Source organism: Xenopus tropicalis, chromosome 10, assembly GCF_000004195.4.
Source record: "Xenopus tropicalis strain Nigerian chromosome 10, UCB_Xtro_10.0, whole genome shotgun sequence".
Taxonomy (NCBI): domain Eukaryota; kingdom Metazoa; phylum Chordata; class Amphibia; order Anura; family Pipidae; genus Xenopus; species Xenopus tropicalis.
Window position 1 is genome coordinate 28,695,684 of NC_030686.2, and position 16,582 is coordinate 28,712,265.

The window sequence follows — 16,582 nt, forward strand, 5'->3', positions numbered from 1 at the left end:
GTTACAAAGCCGATGTGCAGCATTTGGGCAAGGTATTAGGAAAATGGCCAGCTTGTATACAGCTTGTATGTTCTGCCTGGATCTGTGTGGGTTTCTCCTGGTACTGGTTTCCTCCCACATTCCAAAAACATACGGGCAGGCTAAGTGGTTGCTGATGAAATTGCTACTAGCTGCTGTGTGTGTGGTAGGATAATCAGATTGCAATCTCTCCTTAAGGTGGCCATACATATAGCAATAACGATGTTTCATCAACCATTGGTCGCACGAAAGATCATTCCCACCCTCAACTGACATTCAGGGCTGATACATCAGATATAGAGGTAGAAACAATAGAAATTTTACTGATTCAGCCCTGAACGTAGATTTTGCTTGGGCGTCTTCAATGGCGCCCGATCAAAATCTTTTAACCTGGCCGATTAACGAGATAACCGATATCCACGGCCTTTTGCGATATCAGTCGCCTCTTCGAGCTGCCATACACGCACCGAATATCGTACGAAATGAGGTTTTGTACGATAATTTATTATTATTATTAACATTTATTTATAAAGCGCCAACATATTCTGCAGCGCTGTACAATAAGTGGGTTTCATACATTGGACATACGATAATATCAGTGCGTATATGGCCGGCTTTAGGCAAGGACTCGTGTGAATGATTAAACATTCTCTATGGAAAGTGATAGGAATTATGTAGCAAATAAAGGGTAATAAAAATAAGGGGTGGATTTATTAAAATAAGTTCTGCTTTGCATCATTATAGTTATTTGGTTAAATTATTGGTATGATATTCCAGTATACATTTGTGCAGGGCATGGCCATAGACATTGCCCTCAATAGAGACACCAGTAAATATTTTATATGGAACCTATTAGTGCTGGATTATAGGCCTAAAGGATTTGTAGCTGATAAATCCACATGGACCTATTTAGCTGATGATTATGGAACTCACACCTTGGTTTGTCTATACGTGTTCTGTAATTACCCAATTACCCAGGCTGTAACATTTCCTGTTCTTAAAGTGTCAGTAAACCATAGTAGTAAATATTTTATTTACATTTAAATGTTATATCTGCTTGTCCAGCATTCATACCAAACAGCTCCATATAGCAGTAGTCTCATAAGTGTGCATATAAGAGCAGGCCGAAACACAACTCTTTGCTCCTATCAGCTCTTTGTTGTCGCAGTGTTGGCCTCGGTGCAGACGCATGAAGTGGATTTTAACATGAAAATGCATACTCACGTGACAACACGCGACAACAAAGAGCTGATAGGAGCAAAGAGTTGTGTTTCGGCCTGCTCTTATATGCACACTTATGAGACTACTGCTACATGGAGCTGCTTGGTATGAATGCTGGACAAGCAGATATAACATTTAAATGTAAATAAAATATTTACACTTTATGGTTTATGTCGAAATCCTTTCCCTGTGTCTGCAACCAGACTGACGCAGTGACTCTGGGTTCAGAACATGGAGGCCAAAAAAATTCCCCATTCGTCAATAGACTAAATGAAATATTTAGTCCTACTTTTGGTTATTATCCTATAGGTGATCCAAACATTACATTTGAACGTATCTCTACTCAAGTACTAAAGGGGTTATCCATTATCTACTATACTAGAACTTTAATGGCAGCCCCCTTGGCTAACAGTAACCTGTTTATATAAATTATATCAGAGCTGCTGAAGTAAACATATTTTTTACTAGTGCACAGTAACAGCACATTATTACTATCATATGCTAAATAAAGCCTTTCATGTTACTGACCCTTTTTACTGTGACTCAATAAGATTAATTTTCCAAGGTTACAGATTAGCAGAAATTGTATTGTATTGGCCTTTAAGTATATCTCAAGCATTGTTTAGAGCAGTGATCCCCAACCAGTGGCTCATGAGCAACATGTTGCTCCCCAACCCCTTGGATGTTGCTCCCAGTGGCCTCAAAGTAGGTGCTCATTTTTGAATTCCTGGCTTGGAGGCAAGAGTTGGTTGCATAAAAACCCAGTGTAAAGCCAAACAGAGCCTTCTATAAGCTGCCAGTTCACATAGGGGCTACCAAATAGCCAATTATAGCTCTTATTTGCACCCCCAGGAACTGTTTCCATGCTTGTGTTGCTCCCCAACACTTTTTCCATTTGAATGTGGCTCGCAGGTATAAAAGGTTGGGGGTTTAGAGTAAAGGTGGCCATGCACGGCCTGATTCAAGCTGCCGATATCGGTCCCCTTAGGTGGGGATATTGGGAGAAGATCTGGACGCATGGAGACCTCAACCAGCGAGCAGATCTTAGTGTGTATGGCCACCTTTACACATAAACTGTTATCCTTTATATTGATAATGAAAGATAATCCAAAGATCATCAGGGGATTATTTACTAACAAAGAGGCAAAGTACACAAGTGTCCAAGTAAAGCAAGTATCAAAACATGGAGCACATTATCATTATCACCCTAGTGAAATAGGGATAGCTGATATATCTGCATACAAAGAAGATCACTTGCTGGAGGGCTGGTTCTCCTTTAACTATCAATTTTATTGCATTCTCTCAATAAGGTGGGCATTCTCTATATTTATTATTTTTTGCAGTTTTGAATATTGGTAATTTCGAAATATTTGCTATATTATGTAAACTGCTCAGACTTTTGTTGCTCTGCTCTGTCTAAGCTGCAGCACCGTTTTTGGTTGGTCAATGCAGGAACAATGGTTGACATTTCCAGCATGCTAAAATCCATGATTCCAGTAATGATGTTAGCATTCAATTCAACACAAGGGGGGAGGGAAATGCTCAGGGCTGCCAAAAAAGCATGATCTGGGTCTGATTTGACTACCCACAAACTGGGCCAAATCAGGCCCCATACAGAGGCCAATAAGTTGGAGAATTGTTCGAGAGGGACCAACCTGACAGCATTCATCAGTCTGTATATGGCCACCTTATCTTATCCATATGTCATTGTATTAAGTGAAACGAGGGATGTTAGAAACTGAAGGGGAGGGGGATGAATCATGCACAGCCTAAAGCTGGCCATACACGCACCGATATCATCATACGAAACCTCGTTTCCTACGATATTCGGTGCGTGTATGGCAACTCGGCAAGGCGACCGATATCGCAGGAGGCTGCTGATATCGGTCGACTCCCCGATCAGGTGGGTTAAAAGATTTTGATTAAGCGCCATTGAAGGCGCCTGAACACAATCTGCCTTCAGGGCTGAATCCTATTGTTTCTACCTCCGTATCTGACGATTCAGCCCTGAATGTCAGTGAAGTGTTGGAACGATCTTCGAACATCGGTCGCACGAAAGGTCGAAAATCGCCACATGTGTGGCCAGCTTAAGAGGGGGTGAGGAATGATACTATTTATGTACCCTTTTTTACAAAGTATATAAGCCCAACAGAATGAGCTGATATCAAAGGGACATCTTTTTACCTTTAAGTGCAAGTAGCATGTGCGGATGTCTAGACCTCTAAGTGTGACTTGCACTCGGAAACTCCTCAAGGTCTTCATTAAATAAGCTGGCCATACACCTAAATACCTTTGCAAGGTGCCAAACAAGCAGATCGTGCCCCAGTATGCCCACATCAAGCTCTCAGGCCAACAAACGGTTCATAACTAAGGTAAAGGCAGGCCACCAGGAGAGGCCCACATGAACAAGCCAATTAGGTCCTCTTTCTGATGTGGTCCTCATCCCACAGGCCAGCTGGCAGGACCCATACAAAGGCCAATAAGCTGCTGACTCTGTCTGGAAGGACAAAATTGGCAGCTTTTATTGGCCCCTGTAGTGTTGTATGCAATTTTACATTTTGCACCCTTATATTAGCCCATACCCTACTTCTTTCTTTTCATGCTGCTAAATTAAATCATCTCCCTGTAAAAAAAAATGCCATAAAAGTACTTCTGTAGATATTTTATTTCAAATAGTCACTGTAACATTTAAACAATGCATTTTGTTGAAAGTTTTCAGTACCACATGTGTATGGTTAAGTAATGACTGTTTGTGTATATACAATATAATCATAATATGGATCATAATTCTAATGTTCACAATCACAAAACTCTAGAAAAAAAAATCACAATACTCAGACTTGTGTTGTTGTTGAAGACTTTTTATACAGAGAAATGTTAAATACTGAAAAAAATGTCTAGTGTGCTCCAGATGTTCAGTTCTTCTCCTCTCATACCCCCCTGCTTAATGGCTGCCTTGCAGTGCTTCTACTTACACCTCTGAATAGTCTCAAACTGGGATACCACATTTGTTAAAGTAGCTATAGCTTGGTAATTACCCATAAGAATGTGGGTTGATCTAACAGGCGTAGATTATATAAGGCATTAGGCCTCATGAACATAAACCATGGTTGGCATATAGCATTGGAAGCGCTGGGAAACAACATTTGTTTCAGCAACATGGTTTCTCTCATGCTAGTAATCGTTAATTTAAAAAATAAAAACTACTCATGCTAAGATTTTAAAGAGCTTTCAGAAGTAATATGATATTATCTCTTTAAGAGAAGAAACACCATCTGTTGAAAACATTGCCTTGAGGTACCATTTACAAACATTAAATATATATATTTTCTTTCAGATGCATCCCGTTGCTTCACGATCAGTACTGACAAATTTGCCACAGAAGTTATTTGTGATATTTATATTGAAATCTTATTACAAAAGGGGGATATATTGGTCCCTGCCTGCTCCACTTTTTGCAGAAACAGTTCATGCAGGACAGGCCCTACTCTACTATGGTTCTGCCATGGTTATGGCATACGGCAGGATCCCCAACCTTTCTTACTCGTGAACCACAGTCAAATGTAAAAAGACTTGGGGAGCAACACAAGCACCATAAAAGTTCATGGAGGAGCCAAATAAGGGCTAAGATTGGCTATTAGGCAGCCTCTATGCACACTATCAGCTTACAGGGGGCTTTATTTGGTAGTAAATCTTGTTTTTATTCAACCAAAACTTGCCACCAAATCAAGAATTCAAAGATAACTCCTTGGTTTGGGGGCACTGAGAGCATCATCCAAGGGGTTGGTGAGCAACGTGTTGTTCGCGAGCCACTGGTTGGGACCACTAGCATATGGGGTCAAGCATTGAGCATTTTGTCTTCAAGGTGATTTGTAGCTCTTTCGGCAGGAGGCAAACCACCCTCCATTCACGTGTGTAGCAATGGCTTTGCATGTTTGGTTGCGCTCACAATCTCACCCATTCGCAGTTATTTGCAAGTGTGGTTGCATTCATTTGTTAGATGTTTGTCATCTGGAAACTGGCACATTTCTCAGCAATTATCACGCCCAAACTTGTTGGCATTTTGTGACCTGCCCTTTGGTTAATTGTGGTAGGCTTCTTCCCTCCAAAATCGTTCATAGAAGCCAGCTTTTCTTCAGCTGAGGCTCCATTTCCCACAGTGCCTTGCATTCTTAGTCTATTAATCGGCTTACTTTTGCTACATACCCAGATTCTGCTTTCAATTATGTTTGCAAATTAAAAGCCACCAAATACTTGTGAATGAATGAAATAAGGTTTACATTTTTTGATTTATAAATCATTTAAACCTTATTTTGTGATGTTTCTGTGTTTTATACATAAGCCACACAATCAGCTTCTTTAGGTGGATGGAAGGGGTGGTGAAACCATAATTGCATAATCTGGCATTTCCCTTGCAATAAGCTCAGCTGCCTTCTCAGCATTTCTGTGCACAATCAGATATAAAAATTCTAAACCAGAAGCAGGCAATATTCTCTCCCAAATACTGCTGAACTAAAAGTCCCACATCCCTTGATCTGTTAAAAGCAAAAGAAATGCAACACTAAAGGTTATAGATCTCTTTTTTAAATTAGTTTTGGGGTAATTCCTTCATGGTAGCCATTGTACTAACTAACAGATATTTAGGGTGCAGTTCTTTTCCAAATAACACCATTTGGTATACAGTTTATCACACCAGCAATTGATGAGTTGAGTACAATAGATGTCAGACAACTACTGTGTGTATCTGCTAGTACAAAACCTCTTACTCAATACGGCCTGTATGTTTAGTCAGGAACACACCCACAGTATCCATTAGTTATAACCAAAACCTGACCTAAAAAAGACCCAGCCTACTCTGTTCCCATAGGCTAGAGAACAAAACAAAATAGTGCAAACTACTTGCCATTCTTGCAGGGCTGGACTGGGGTTCAAACCAGGCCCTGGCATTGCACAGAGAGGCCCAAACAGCCCCTACAGGCCCCACTTAATAGTGACTGTCTATGGCATCTTACAGCAGCCCCTATGGCATTAGCCAAAATCCACAGATTGTTAGTACAGGCCTGCATAATAGTACTAGTAAAAAGTCCATGAATGAATTGCAGTGTATCAGGAAGCTCCTAATAAATAATAGCTAATCCTTAACTGCACAGCACAGCTCTTACAAAGGGTGTGAAGTGGTTAGAAGAATAAATAAATGAAAATACATAGCTCCTTCTGTGATGAGGGAGAGGCCCTGGATGCTCACAGGTCCTTTTTCACTCTTTTAAACTGTTTCTCCATTTCTCTGTGTAAGTGTAGGAGTAAATGTTAACATGGGGGTGGCAAACCTCAAATCCTGTAGATGCTTTGGACTACAACTACCAACATCTTCACACAAACATGCCTTAGCACCAGCTTTAACATATGCACTTCAGTGAATTTGAATTCCGTTAGGAAAATGAAGCAAATTCTCTGCGAGCAAATAAACTGCTCATTTGGCCACCTACTGTATGGCTAATTAAACTGTATGTTTGGCCCATGGGCCTAATGGTCGAACATCGTACATGTCAGTCCATGTATACCCACCTCTACTCTGATGTTTGTATCTCAATAAGTTGCTGACTGCACAGCGAGTTGTTGCATGTAATCTAAGTGTTGTATGTGAATTAAGTGTTTAGCAGGCGTTAAAACCCCAAAGGCATTATACGAGATATTGCACTCTGTAAACTGTAAGTACCCAGTGACAATATGAGTTGCCGTGGGATTGAGGTGTCATTTGGTGTGTATCTTGTTGCATGTATGTGATCCTGGAGCAGCAGTTCCATGCAGCATTTACCTGCGAGAGATGCAGGTGGGTTTTCCTCTTGGAATCTGAATTACAAAATCTACCAGAGCAACCACTGGCAGGGGCCAGTGTAGTGGGGGGTGAGATGGGACTGGGGAGACTAATCAGGGAGACAATTTTGTGACAGTCAAGAGGCGAAGTAGGGGACAGAAGGGTAGGGGGGCTGAACTGTGTGCTGCTTGCCTGGTGCAAGGGTTTGGAATGCAGGGGAATGAGTAGACAGATTATTGAGAGGGGCTGGGGTACACATAGGTACCAATGATAAAGTTAGAGGAGGGGGGGTCATCAAAAACGATTTAAAAAAAAAAATAGGTGAGAAGTTGCGGGCGAGGACCTCCAAGGTAATCTTCTCAGAGATATTGCTTGTGCCACAAGTAAAGTTAAGAAGGCGTCGAGAGCTCAGGGAGATTAATGTGTGGCTGGGAGATTGCTGTAGGGAGGAGGGCTTTGGGTTTCTGGAGAACTGGGTGGATTTTTCAATAAGCTACAGGCTCTTTGCCAGGGATGAGCTTCGCCTCAATGATGATGGTGCAGCAGCTTTGGGGGAGAAGATGGCTAGAGGGTTGGGGGAGATTTTTAACTAGGCATAGGTTGGGAAGATGCAGTGAGTGATTCTGGGGAGGACAGGTTAGATGAGGTAGTGGGCATAGTATGGGAAAATGGGCGTGGAGACTGAAGAAGAGGCACTTAAGGGTGGATATGATAACTATGTATAAATATATAAGAGAATCATATAACAAGGGCACCCATTCCGATTAGAAGTAGGAAGGTTCTGTCTGAATATTCGGAAAGTGTTTCTTATAGTGAGAGCTGGGAAGTTGTGGAATTTCCTCCCTGAATTAGTCGTACTGGCTGATACAGTAAATAGCTTCAAATAGGGGTTGGATGGCTTTGTAGCAAGTGAAGAAATACAGGGTCATGGGAAATAGCTTTTAATTGATCCAGGGACTGGTCCGATTGCCATCTTGGAGTCAGGAAGAAATGTTTTCCCCTCTGCGGCAAATTAGAGAGGCTTCAGATGAGTTTTTTGCCTTCCTCTGGAGCAACTTGCAGTTAGGCAGGTTATATATAGGCATATAAGGTTAAACTTGATGGACATATGTATAAGCTAATTTTCTAAACATGAGGAAGCCCAGTAAAAATGAACAGCTTAGGGGTAATGTGGATTTACCCTGAGATACCAAACAAATGAAGTTAATAGTTCCATATAATCAAACTGCACAAGGGCAACAATGGATTATGACTTTGATTTTACACAGATAAACCTATTCCAGATCAGTATCACAGGCGATGTCAAGTCCAAAATAAACTTGTCAAATGAAAGAAAACATCATTCCAAACAACTTTACAAATTTACTTGTAAAGGCAATAATTGAATTGCTATTGAAATCTGCAACTTTTGTACATACACTGTCAGTTCTCCAAGCTATTGTAATGCTTACAAGTGATTGCCATTGACAACAATAGGGCTATTCTGAGAACTTTGTCACCACTGCCACCAAGCTTCATAACACTGAGCATGTTTAATGCTACTGGCACACAAAAAGATGGTCTAGCGAGATCCAAGATAGGAAAACTACTATGGACAGCTTTAAAGGCCTGTATTATTACAATTATACCAATTCTTTAACAGAATTGGTAAGAAAGGCACTTTTAATATACTGTATGTAATTTTATATATTCTGTATTTTATATTTACAATTTGCACATTAGTGTTTAAACCCTTGTAAAAAAAATAGGATCACATTATAAATGTGAAATTGTTGGCTAATAGTATGTTAAATATGGTTTATTCCTGCCTGCTTTATATGACTGTAGCAGTTCTTGTGGGTATAGAGGTCTCATTTCTGGGAGAAAGGTCACAGTTCCTTCTCTATTACCTGTTGACTAAGCATTATGACCATTAACTTTACTCGTAACACATGGCTCCATTGTACATGATTTACAAAAAACAAAAGCATTTACTGTGAGGCAACATAAATGTCCTTTTATAGATATAACTCCAATTCTGTTATGGCTATGGGAGGCAGATAGGCAAACAAAGCTCAGAATGAGTAGAATTCAAGGAAGTGAGATAGAATGCCATTTTGCCTTACATTCTGCATACTGGGAAAAGCTGTAGAGAAAATTAGTAACCTGGCTAATAAAGCTTAAACATGAACATGGGCTGCCAGAAACTACTGTGAGTAGAAAATTCTGTACCATAATGAAAATATTATTGCTTTAAGGCTATGATAAGCATCATGTAAAGTTCCCACTGCTTCTCATGGGTATCTGGGCCTTTTTGGAATGATTGTGTTAGCTTATGGATTATCATACTGTTTAATTTGTAAGGTGAAGGCATAATATGAAATAATATACTATGACATGGCCATACTTATTTACATTAGGTTTCTAAGACTAAAGTCACACTAAATGGATTCTCTGCCTGTGTTGTTCCGCCAGAAGTGAAACGCTCTTCACTACCTGATATTGTCCTTTCTGTCTGCTATTTGCTTCAATGGCAATGCCCATCCCTGTGCAAACAGGATGGATTTTAGCCCAGAATGGGGTCAAAATTTGGCAGGGACAGGTGGTTTACCAAAACAAGAACAGTAATAGGCCAGTTGCCTCAGGGTGAAGACACACTAAGCTACATAGTAGCAGCTACTTTTTCATGGCTACTAAACTCCAGAAAATACCCTGCTATAGACAATACTGAGAATTGCCTCATACACATTGCCTGTTAAAACACACGTAGAGACAATTATCAGTAAATGATCAGCATTGTCTATTTTAGTAGCCACGATAAGTAGCTGCTACTAGTAGCTCTGTGTGTCTTCACCCTTAGGGCCAGAAGAAGACACGCGGGGCGATTAGTCGCTCTGACTTTTAATTTTGCCAGTCGTGGCGACTTATCACATTGACTTTTCTTCCATAGAGTATAATGGAAGTCACTGCGACTAATCGGTGATGTGGCCAGGTGGGTGTAGGGGGCCCTGTAACTAGTTATGGCAAAGTATCGGTTAAGTATTAACCCTCTTGTGAACAAATGTTGACTTTAAAAGGGCAACAGAACACAGAGCTACTAGGATACACACCGTGTACAATATTGATAAGTACACACAGCGAGCTTTCCTATAATAATAACTTAACTGAATTATCTTGGCTCTAAATTATACAGTAATGTAAACAATGGGTTTTTAGACCAATTCTTAGCAGTCAGAACTCCCTGTTAAAAATATAGCACTACTCTTACCCATAAAGCATGACAGAACTGCTGCACTGAGAGGTAAAAGATTTTTCTTTCAAACCATTCAAACTACTGAGCAGCCAGTAGATCTGAGGATGTATATATACATCTGAAACCATAACATTTTATTCATTTCTGCAGAATCCCAGCTTATTCTGCATACTTCACATGCCAAATTCTCACAGGGAAGCTTCTGTGTTTATATATATTGATACATGCACTCAGTTGTATAGTATTCCAGATTATGTTGGGGTGCATGTAGATTTTTTTGGGGTTCCCTTCTGATCAACAGCACTTGAGTGTCACTAGGTACTGCAAGACAAAGGCCTGTAGGTAACACTAAAATAAGTTATTGTAGGGATCGATTTGGTCAACTTTTCATCATCATTCCTTAATATCTCCATATTGCTCAACCATACCTGCTACCCCCTTACTCCTTAAGGCAGTAGCCTCTACCATTATATTTGGGCCCAAGGCAGCAGACCCTACTTACAACTCTCAAAAGACAGTTCTGCAACAGAGCTTTACAGATTTTAGGTACAGATATGGGACCCATTATCCAGAATGCTCGGGACCTGGGGTTTTCCAGATAAGAAGTCTTTGTAATTCGGATCTCCTACCTAAAGTCTGCTAAAAACATTATTTAAACAGTAACTAAACCCAATAGGATTGTTTTGCCTCCAATAAGGGGTAATTATATCTTAGTTGGGATCAAGTACAAGATACTGTTTTATTATTACAGAGAAAAAGGAAATCATTTTAAAAAATGTGAATTATTTGATTACAATGGAGACTACGGGAGATGGGCTTTCTGTAATTTGGAACTTTCTGGATAATGGCTTTCCAGCTATGGGATCTGATACCTGTGCTGACAAGGGAACATGGTTTTCCAACCTGACCCAAAGTTGACAGACATTATTGACCAGCTCTCTGCAACAGGGCTGGAGCCAGCAGAGGGTACATTTAGTTAGACAGAAATGAAATTTCGTTTTGTAGCCTCTGTACACAGACACATCACTTCCACACAGCATCCTCTATATATATTCTTGGTTTGCAGCTTTTGTAGCAGATTCCCTCATGTATTCTCTCCATCTTTGTCTATATAAGGTTATACAGGGCCACACTGTCCATATATATTTGTGCCAGAGGTTTTGCAAATATATTTACGTGAGGTTAACAGAATGCCATGGTTCTTATACAGCACAGCACATTTCTCACAGTGAACTTAACTGCAGGGGATAAAAAAAAATGGCCCTGATAAGGAGATAACATTAACTCCCTGTCTTGCAGAAGCTCCAGCCTGTGACTGCTTGCCCACACAATGCTTTGGGACATTTCAGGGGCCTTGGGGGTTAACACAATCAGGCTGCATATAGGAAAGCAGTGCAGGGCAAGCACTACAATATTATGCAGTAATCCGAGTGGAATGCAAGGAAGCCAGCAGTTCTCTGTAGCTTGCTGAGGGAGGGGTAGGAAAGAGTTCACACAGACACGCTCTGTAGTTTCACCTTATAAGGACAGAGCCAGAAAAGAGGAAGTTAAGGATTGGTCGGTGTCAGGCGTCCCAGTCACATATTATTCCTATTTAAAAACAAAGGCCGCTTTTGGGCCTCCAGTGCCGAGCCTTACAAGCATACGGTGCGCGTCAAACAGAATAAAGTTCATTTCCGTCGGCGAACTCGATTCTATTTATTGGCTAGTTCCGTAACAAACATATTCATAGTCATCACAAAATATCTGTCGCTGAAGTAGAAAAAAAAAATGTCATAAAACAACAATAATGAGCCTCTTCGATGTGTTTTTGCACAGGAAGAGCTTTTTGGTAATCCACTGTGTGGCTGAAGGGAAATGCCAGGATATTATACAGAGGGAAATAAAGGGCATCTGCAGAGCACACAGCAGGCCCCAGGATAAACGCGTTAGCGCAATAACTGGCAACAAGCTGCAAGTTTGTTTGGCAGCACAAAAAGACAACACTGCATCACCCTATAAAAAGGCCATTTGGATAGAACCACCGTTACATGGAGATTAAGCAGGGGGCACCTATTCAGTTTATTGTATGCAGGGAGTACTCCCTCCCATCAGATATTGTTTGGCCCATCAGAGGGATATCAGAGACTTTATAGTTTGGAACAATAGGGGTGCTGTTTTATTGAGGTTTATATTGAATACCACAGCCCATGTATAGAACTGTCACTAGGGTTGTAAAAACTGGGGAAGTTCCCCTATTCCTGCACAGGAAATAAAGCCCAGCCCCAGAGGAAAGTAGATAAGATGATGACAGAAGGGTAAAATGGCTACAGTAACAGCTTGAGTAGCCTTTCAGCTAAGATCAAGTGTAGTATCAGTTCTTATCGGTCGGGGTACTCTTACTACCCTGAAAGTAAGGCAGTGCTCGCTTGATCCTGTGGCCAAAAGGCAGACACTATGGAGCCTGAGCATTTTACATCCCAGGAGGGGGGTGAATGGAGGCACCACGATCAAGAGGCATTTGGCACTTAAGCAGTACTTGCTCTTTTACTCCAGCCTGTTTGGCATTGAGTGTAATTGAATTTTTTAATATACAGCGGATAGGCTGGGACTGCACACAGCGACTTTTTTTATGCATTTTATTTACCTTTTACTCCAAAGAGGCCTCCACAAGCCTTGCAGCTAAAGGAGTATTTACCTTTTACTCCAAAGAGGCCTCCCCAAGCCTTGCAGCTAAAGGAGATCTGAAGACTATTAGGCCCTTTAGGCCTTTTGGCCTGGGGGTTGGGGTTGGCTCCACAGGTTGTAAAGTCCTACATTATATAAATGACGGGGTTCCTAGAATGTTCATTTTGACTTAGACCCACCCACAGTTCTGCTGAGGTAAGGAGTTTGGCAGCTCCAATTCAGATTTATAAATGGAATACATAATAGAGGAGGAAACCCATCACCAAAATAACAGCCCGTGCAGGTCAAAAAATAAACATATAGAGATGCATAGGAAGCAAAAAAAAGGAAATAATAATAAAATTGAGTGAAAATAGGTGAAACTACAATGTTACAATTATGTTCAAGAGGTTATTAGGTATGAATGTATCAAATGAAAGACTGTTGCAAAAAGGGCAACCCTAACCCCTACAGCTGCTGTCCAGCCTGCTCCCAGCTCTGCAGGAGTGTGCGACTGGGGTGGGGGTCCCCCAGGGAACACCGCTTAGGTCAAATAAATGAATCTGTATACAGTAAGAGGGGTATATGTACATTCTGTGGCTGCATATAATACCATTACAATCAATGTAATGTAATGTACTCCGCATTTTGCTGAATAGGCCCCATTTCCTAGCCTAATAGTAAATATTGTTTGTGTCATTTAATATTAATTCACTATTAATTCCACTCTAGTCCTTTTTTAAAAAAAAATCTGAAACTGCAACGGTCCACTGCCTGCACTTCGGACTACTGACCCCTATATATGTAGGGAAGAACAAGGCTAAAATGCAGGAATAGATTTTTTATTATGACACGGTGCCATACCTTTGAGAACTATTAATTTCCTTCCACTGAAGTAAAGTAGGTTCTGAGCTATACTAGGGGGGAGCTGGGGCTGGGGGAGGGTACAGTGTTTCAAGCTATTACTTCAGTGTGCTTTGCCTTAAGACTACCCCCAGGGAAGTGAGGAATGCAAAGCAAGTTGTCTTCCCTGAGGGTTGTAAAACAGCATATGCACAATATATCCCTAATTCTATCCAATGTATATTAATCACATTACAACAGCATAAAATTCAGTGAGTATACCCAAGAAAGTCTGATTAAATATTCTTCATTCGGCAGACACCAGTAACCCATACATTGTAATACTGTGAAATGTTTCTACGCCCTCCTACACTTCCTGTGATTCATGCATGTATATGTCAAGGGAGGAAATGTCCAGGTATCCCCACCCCTCTACAGGCCTCAGTGGAAGAGATGTGTCAATGGAAGGGAGACACGGCCACTTCTAGATTCAATAAGCATTTTAATAAATAGAGTTTGCTGTGTAGGTTATATTATGTGTAGGAAAAGATTATGTTTCATGAGTATAAGCTCACCTAAGCAACAGCAAACTACATTTACATTTACAGTAGGTTTAAGGGATCTGGCAGCCCCACTTATTGCAGGAAGGCTGAAGTCCCAATCTTGTCAAATTATGTAATAAGGATGTTTATAACATCTACAACCATGCAGCTGGTTTTGCACTAAAACACCCAGCATCCTTCCACAGCCCACAGCTGTGGGTGGGGTGATGGTAATTGCAGATAGGCATTTCTCATGTATATTTAACTTAAATGATTGGGACCCCGGGTTAGTGGCCTCTTTGCCATAACCTTCTTATACTTCCCCTTTAAATAATAGAAAACACAGCTGTATGTTGCATAGTCTGTATTTCTGAATGTCACATGAGAAGTGTCACAACAAATTGGATTAACTCACTCTTTTGGCTCCTTATAAGGAAATCTACCTGGGCAGGCAACACGCTGTATTGCAGCAGCTACAGCAGAGGAAAGGTTATGCTTAAGGGCTTACATTATCTATTAGATTGCTAACCACATACTTTCATTTACAGTTTGTTATGCTTTGAAACATAGTAAAGGGGGCCTAACACAGGACAATGTTATGTGTAGTCTTCAGAAATGGGGTGCAGAACTGGCCTAAAAAACTGGGCATTTATGTGGATGGCTAAATTGCACTTATCTAATAAACTGCCCAAAGGACAATCAATAAGTCACTATATATTGTGGTTGGACAATTAACCTCAGCACAGGGATACTGAATGTTGCCCCCCAAATAATTATAGCAGGGGTCCACATCACCCTTTAACAGCAAAAGCATGTACATGAAGAGCTCACCTTAACAGTACTTTATCATTCACAGATCATAATAAGAATATGAACACTTGGAACTACAACTCCCATCATCCTTAGGAAAAAAAATGCTAGGAATTTAATAACCTGTCATTTGCAGTGTTATCTGGGGGAATAGTTTAGCAGTACAGAATGCGTCCCTTCTCTATTACTGAGAGATAATAAAATTCTAACACTGGAGACTAAGAAGAGTTCAAGGCCACTCCTCTTAGCACTGAAACTATCCCTTTGTAAGACACCAGTATAAAAGAAATATATATTCATTCATGATAATATCCAGGCTCTGCTGCACTGGCTCAATGCACATTCTGCAACTAAACACACAAGGACTGTAATGCTCACATCCTTCTCTTTCCTAGGGCAGGCAAGCAACCCAGCTGGAGGGACACTTTAATAATTCATGGTGACAAGTTGATGCAGGAGTTAGGAAATGATAAGAACTGTACTCTGTAAACTTGCTGTTACCTCTCCTCCCCTACTACAGGCGGCTATAAGGAAGCAACAGCCGGAAGCAGGGGTCTTCCTACACCCCAGAACACTTTAGCAAGAGACCTTTAGTGTATCAGTGAATGTGAACAAACCAGCACTCAGTCATGCTGCTTGTCCTAGAATTTTGGCAGTGATCTAACTTGGAATAAAAAAGATTTTGTAGGAATCCTAACCCCTAGTCCTTGTTTGTTCAGTGTTCTTACCAGGTCCTGTTTATTCCATGGACCAACCAGCATCTGGTGGAGCTACTGTTGTTACATCACTGATTTGAAGCTGGCCAAATATGTATAGATCTGCTTGGTTGTCCAGGTTGCCAAGTAAACGGCTCTTTAGCTTCATGTGGCAACCAATGGAGCAGACCGAATTGAGCTAATTCCATTTACAGAAGCTATAGCATTTATAAGGCATAGCAGCTATCTGCAATTTTTTTTAAAAGGTATTCTGAAACTGCAAATCAGTCAACGTAGTTTTTCCCCTGCCTTTTCTGCCAGTGTTGCTGGAAAGAAAGTTAAAGCGTTAACAATTCTATCCATATATATGAAAAGTGCAAGGTTGCTGGGAAGAAAGGAGTTAAAATAATTAACATTCAAATCTGTCGCCTCAACAAATATAGATGTGGTTTTGCAGACCCACAGAAGGACATAAGAATAGAAAACAAACAAGCAATTACAGTGTGCAATATAAAACAGTTGGTTGCAGTTACTGAATATTCTGATTTAACATTCTTTCCTAAGGCTTATCTGGCAGTGAGAACTTTTATTTGCAAGTTATTATAACTGATAAGAGCAGCAAAAAGGCAGCATCAAACCTGTGCAAGTTAGTCTCTCTCTCTCTGTCTCTCTGAGAGACAGTGCTGCACTGTCAGGACACACAAATTCAAATAGATCCACATGGCTAATGTTTTGGCTGTGCCTACAACCTTTCTCTCAC

At 40.7% G+C, this 16,582-nt stretch overlaps 1 protein-coding gene across 3 annotated transcripts in view; it reads right to left on the bottom strand.

Moving 5' to 3' along the window:
* The window catches only part of faap100 (FA core complex associated protein 100), a 100,297-nt gene that overhangs the window by 49,912 nt on the left and 33,803 nt on the right, over positions 1–16,582 (bottom strand). The gene's annotated exons all lie outside the window — the stretch shown is intronic.